The sequence below is a fragment of the Pipistrellus kuhlii genome, unplaced genomic scaffold (assembly GCF_014108245.1).
Source record: "Pipistrellus kuhlii isolate mPipKuh1 unplaced genomic scaffold, mPipKuh1.p scaffold_m20_p_10, whole genome shotgun sequence".
Lineage (NCBI taxonomy): Eukaryota > Metazoa > Chordata > Mammalia > Chiroptera > Vespertilionidae > Pipistrellus > Pipistrellus kuhlii.
Genome location: NW_023425405.1, coordinates 53212595 through 53218107, shown reverse-complemented (window position 1 = coordinate 53218107; position 5513 = coordinate 53212595). Strand labels below are relative to the sequence as shown.

Below are 5513 nucleotides of genomic sequence, written 5' to 3'. Positions count from 1 at the left end.
TGGCATGTTAGACCAGATGGATTTAATTGTTAGTTTTAGAGCATTTCATTCCAACATTTTTCAAGTGCACATGACACTAGCATTGTCCTATCTAATAAAAGGGCAATATGCAAATTAACCATCACTCTATCACAAAGATGGCAGTACCCATAGCCACAAGATGGTAGAGCCCAGTAGTCTCAGTCCTGCAGGAGTCGCCTATTCCTGGGGGGGGGGGGAGGGGGAGGGGGATGGGGGGGTGGCAGCCGCCGATAGTGGGCAGCATGAGTGGCCTGGCAAAATGCTTGCTTCACTGCCCGGCCACAGATAATCCTCTGGGCTGTGGAGAGTCTCTGGGCAGCAGGAGCAGAACAGATAGGCCCTGCAGAGAGCTACTGGTACACAGATTCGTTTGCAGAGCTACTAGTTTACAATAGTCAAGAAATGAAAGCAACCTAAGTCCTCATCTACAGACAATTGGATAAAGAAGATGTGATGCATACTATATACATGGGAGTATTACTCAGCCCTGAGAATGAAATCTTAACATTTGCAACATGAATGGACCTACAGGATATTATGATAAGTGAAATATGTCAGACAGAGAAAGACAAATGCTATATGATTTTACTTATATTTAGAATTTAAAGAACAAACAGATTCATAGATATAGAGGACAAATTGATGGTTGTTAGCAAGGAGCAATGTTGGGAGCTGGGTGAAAAAAGATGAGAAGTACAAACTAGTAGTTACATAAAATATTTATAGGGCCCTGGCCAGTGTTTCTCAGTGGTTAGAGCATTGGCCTGCACACTGAAGGATCATAGGTTTGATTCCAGGTTGAGGGCACGTACCTGGTTTGTAGGTTCGATCCCTTGTCCAGTCGGGGTATAACCAATCGATCTATCTCTTTCACATCTGTCTCTCTCTCTCTTTCTCCCCACTCCTTCCTTCCACTCTCTCTAAAAATCAATGGAAAAAAATATCCTGGGATGAGAATTAACAAAATAAATAGCAATGGTGATGTAAAGTACAGACTAGAGAATATAGTTAATAATATTGTAATAAGTAAGCATGGTGCCAGGTGGGTACTTGAAATATTGGTGAGATCATTTAAAAAAAATATATATTTTTATTGATTTTTTACAGAGAGGAAGGAGAGAGCTAGAAACATCAATGAGAGAGAAACATTGACCAGCTGCCTCTTGCCCACCCCCTACCGGGGATGTGCCCGCAACCAATATACATGCCCTTGACTGGAATCGAACCTGGAACCTTTCAGTCCACAGACCGACGCTCTACCACTGGGCCAAACCAGCTTCGGCGGTGAGATCACTTTTTAAATTATATAATTATTGAAAGAAAAAAGAAAGAATGTATTAAATAAAGAATCATTAGTAAGTTAATGAATTGAAATTCCAAAAAATAAAAATTAAAGAAGTACAAATTGGTAGTTACAAAATAGTCATGAGGTTGTAAAGTACAGCATAGGAAAAATAGTCAATAATATTATAATAAGTATGCATGAAATTAAATGGGTACTAGATTTATTGGGGGGAATTACTTTATGAATTATGTAAATGTCTAACCATTATGCTGTACACCTGAAACTAATATAAAATAATATAGCATGGTAAGTATAATTGAAAAAAATATATTGTTTCCCTATAACTTCTTTTACATGTTTGTAAAAAAAGCCAATTGCCCACATATGTGATGGTCTATTTCTTAATTCTCTATTTTGTCCCATTGATCTATTTGTTGATCTTAATGCCAATGCCATATTGTCTTGATTACTATAGCTTTATAATAAGTCTTGAAATCAGCTAGTATCTCTTTCAAAGTGATTGTGGCTATTCTAGATGATCCTTTGCTTTTCCATATGTCAGAATCGGTTTATCTATTTGTACAAAAAAAGTATGCTGAGGTTTTGATTGAAATTGAATAGAATTACAGATCTAGTTGGAGAGAAATGACATCTTAACAATATTTAATCTTCTGAACATGACACATTGTCATTCTCCATTTATTTAGGTCTTCCTTAATTTCTCTCAATAGGATCCTGCAGTTTTTCATGACTTTTGTCAGATTTACCCCTAATTATTTAATATCTTTTGATGTAAATATTATCTTTTGAATTTCAATTTATGATTATTCATGATTAGTATAAGATACAATTGAGTTTTGTATATTGACACAGTATCCTGTCACCTTACTAAACTTAATTATTAATTCTAGTAGCTGTTTTTCTGGTAGATGCCATAGGATATTCTACATACATGATCATGCTATCTGTAGAAATACGTCTTCTTATTTCTATAGAAATAAGGCCAGAACCTCCAGTACAATGCTGAATGGAAGTGGTGAGAGTGGCCATTCTTGTCTTGTTTCTGAGTTAGGGGAAAAGCATTCAGTCTTTCATCATTAAATATGATGTAAGTTGTGGGCTTTTCTACTTCGTCTGATAAAGGACAATGAACTTTATGTATGACTTTCCCTTAGAATTTGCAGATGTAGTTCAGAGAAGTTAATTACTTTCTTTCTCTTCAATTTCACCTAGTAATACGACAAAACAGAGCTGCCCCAGAGTTTTCCTATAGCAGAGTGACTGGCCAATTCCTTGCTTGCTACTTGTTCTGTCAATGCCTTCAAAATATTATTTAATAGTTTAGAAACAACCATGTAATTTTCTTCCCCAGCAAGAGCAAATTAGGCACTTACTAAATAATTGACAAAAATACTTAATTCTAGTGATGTCTTAAAGATTTGCTATTATTAAAAAAGAATTTGAAATAAAATTTGCCTTCAACTATTTGACATGCTACTTTTATTTTCATGCCTGGTGATGAAAACTATAATATATTAGAGTTTGTCCCCCTACCAATCCCAATTTCCTGACTCAAAAGTGGTTTACAAGTGTCTGTAGGGTAAAAAGGCCTCTTCTTTAGGCCTTTACCAACCAGGAATACCAATAGGGGCACCAAGAAATGTTGGTCCTTAGAGTTCTAATCTCAAATAATGAGACGCTGTCATCAAGGAGAGTCACACGTGGGACCCTTTTCCCTGGCCGTCTGCCAAGGCAGGTGCTCTCACAGGGTCAGGCTGTCAGGCTGAGATCTATCTATTCAGTCAGGCCCTTTCTTAAATACCCCATTTGCAGGCATTTTACTCAACACTTAACTACTGAAATGCCCTGGGCAGACTTACAATTCATAGGCCAGCATATTAACACTCAAACTTTACAAGTTAAAGGGGAAGGGAAAGAGTAGTACCAAGTCTTCTGTTCCCATTTCATTAGTCATTTCTAGAATGTTCTATTCTCACTGTTCCCTCCCAAAAGGACAAGTCCAAGAATAATATGTTAAATTATTCAAATAAAGTCAGTCTCTCTCTCTCTCTCTCTCTCTCTCTCTCTCTCTCTCGCTCGCTCCTGAACACTGCAACTTCCCGAGGAGCTGACATTCCTTCAGTGCCCATCATGTGCTGAGTACTGTTCTTGCCCCATTGGCAACATGAGTCACAGGTTGTTCCAGAATCCTTGGACCCTACCTCAGTTACAGAGACCCAAAAGTTATTTAGATACTATCTTGATGGATGATGATACAATCAGAATTCCAGCAGAGGACGATGTTTTTTTTTGTTTTTGTTTTTGTTTTTACTTAAAAAAATTTGTCAGTTACAGTTTGCATTCAATATTATTTAATATTAGTTTCAGGTGTATGACATAGTTGTTAGACAATCATATACTTTATAAAGTGTTCCCCCTGACATTTATTACAATATCATTGACTATTTTTCCTATACTGTATTTTGCATCCTCACCGCTGTTTTGTAACTACCAATCTGTACTTCTCAATCCCTTCACCTTTTTCACCCAGTCCCCCAAAACTCCTCTCCCCTGGCAACCATCATTCTGTTCTCTATATCTGTGAATATGTTTCTGTTTTGTTTATTTGTTTATATTATTCATTAGATTCCACATATAAGTGAAATGACAGGGTATTTGTCTCTTCTGATTTACTTATTTTACTTAGAATAATACTGTGTACGTCCACTCATGCCGTCACAAATGGTAAGATTTTGTAAAATTATGGAACACCACAAATTTGTGTGCCATTCTTGCACATGGGCCTTGCTAATCTTCTCTATATCATCCTATTATAATATATGTACAGCCAAAGCAAGCACCAGGCTTGCTTTTTATACAAATACACACATAGCAGTTGAGATAACTAAAGAGTATTTTAACCTTTGCTTGAATCTCTCCAAGAACATTAATAACAGCACATGTTTAAACGTCTTGTTCTTTTTCCCTCTTCTTTTCACACATCTTGTGGCCCTTGAGAAATCCTCTCTCTATAAACCTCCCTCTCTCAGCTGTTTCTCTTCTTGGCACCTGCCCCCGTCCATGTTTTGGCTTTTGTTTCTGATGGCCTCAGAATTAGATTTCATTTGATTTAAATATCACAGCAAGTGATACTTACAGGTATTAGGGAGTGGGATGAAATTCATCCCTGCCGCAGATCTAATGGCACCAATTGGGAAAGGCCCCGATGGTTGAGGACATTAGCATAAATAAAGAGCTGAAACTTCCCTCTTGCAAAAGTCTGTAGTTGAAGAAACCTAACAGGTCGGAGTGAGAGGAATGTTACTTTATGTATGACAAAGACATTACATCGTCATAAATATTGCAGGTCACTGCTTTGGGAGCAAGGGGGGAATTCTTGTTTTATTTTAAGATTTTTAGTAGGGTTTATTCTGAGGCTTAGAAAACTCAAGAGAGTCGGACCTTCCAGACAAATGCATTTGCCTTGACAGAACACATTTGCAATAATTTCCCAACAATGGCCTGGAGACTACTCCCAATTCACATTGGACTTTTAAAAATATATATTTTTTTATTCTGTTTTGAAAATGGACCAGGTTTGGGGCACTGATTCACACAGCTACCACACCCACTCCTCTGCCTAGAGAATGAGGAGAATGAATGGGTCAACCGGCTGATATATTTCCATCCAATTTCAAGCATGGAACGTGTTCGTTTTCTGACTAATGGCATGTCATTTTGCAGAAGCCTTTGGTCGCAAATTAATCCTGGAATCAAAACAGATTTTCCGGGGAGCAATCTTCCATCAAGTATTGATTTTTTTACACTCATGGAGTCTGTACTCCCTAATTTAACCTGACAATGATTCTGCACAATGGCCTGGGAGCACCTTGGCAGCTTGCTGAAGGAACTTTTTGCTATCTTTTCTTTCTGAAAAGTAGAAGGGAGAAAACCCACACCAGCTAGCCCAGGCAGTCACTGGGGGGCACTTACGACTTGATACTTCACTTCTGGCAGAAAGCTGCCTTCTGACTTTTACAACAGTTCTAGGAGCAAGAGCTCAACTTTGCTGAGCCTGTTCAAAGGAACATTCCTTAAACTGCCGATATTAAGCAGATCTGTAATGTATTGTTCAGTCATTGCCAATGTTTTCAAATGATGCTGTCTTGCTGTGCCCACCAAAACAGGAGAAAATGAGGAAGGATTT

The 5513-nt window shown here is 37.8% G+C and overlaps 1 non-coding gene across 1 annotated transcript; it reads right to left on the bottom strand.

Moving 5' to 3' along the window:
• Nucleotides 1–4063: 4063 nt before the first annotated feature.
• LOC118714604 lies at nt 4064–4167 on the bottom strand. The gene has a single exon (XR_004986615.1). It is a non-coding gene; the product is annotated as a U6 spliceosomal RNA (small nuclear RNA).
• Nucleotides 4168–5513: the final 1346 nt, after the last annotated feature.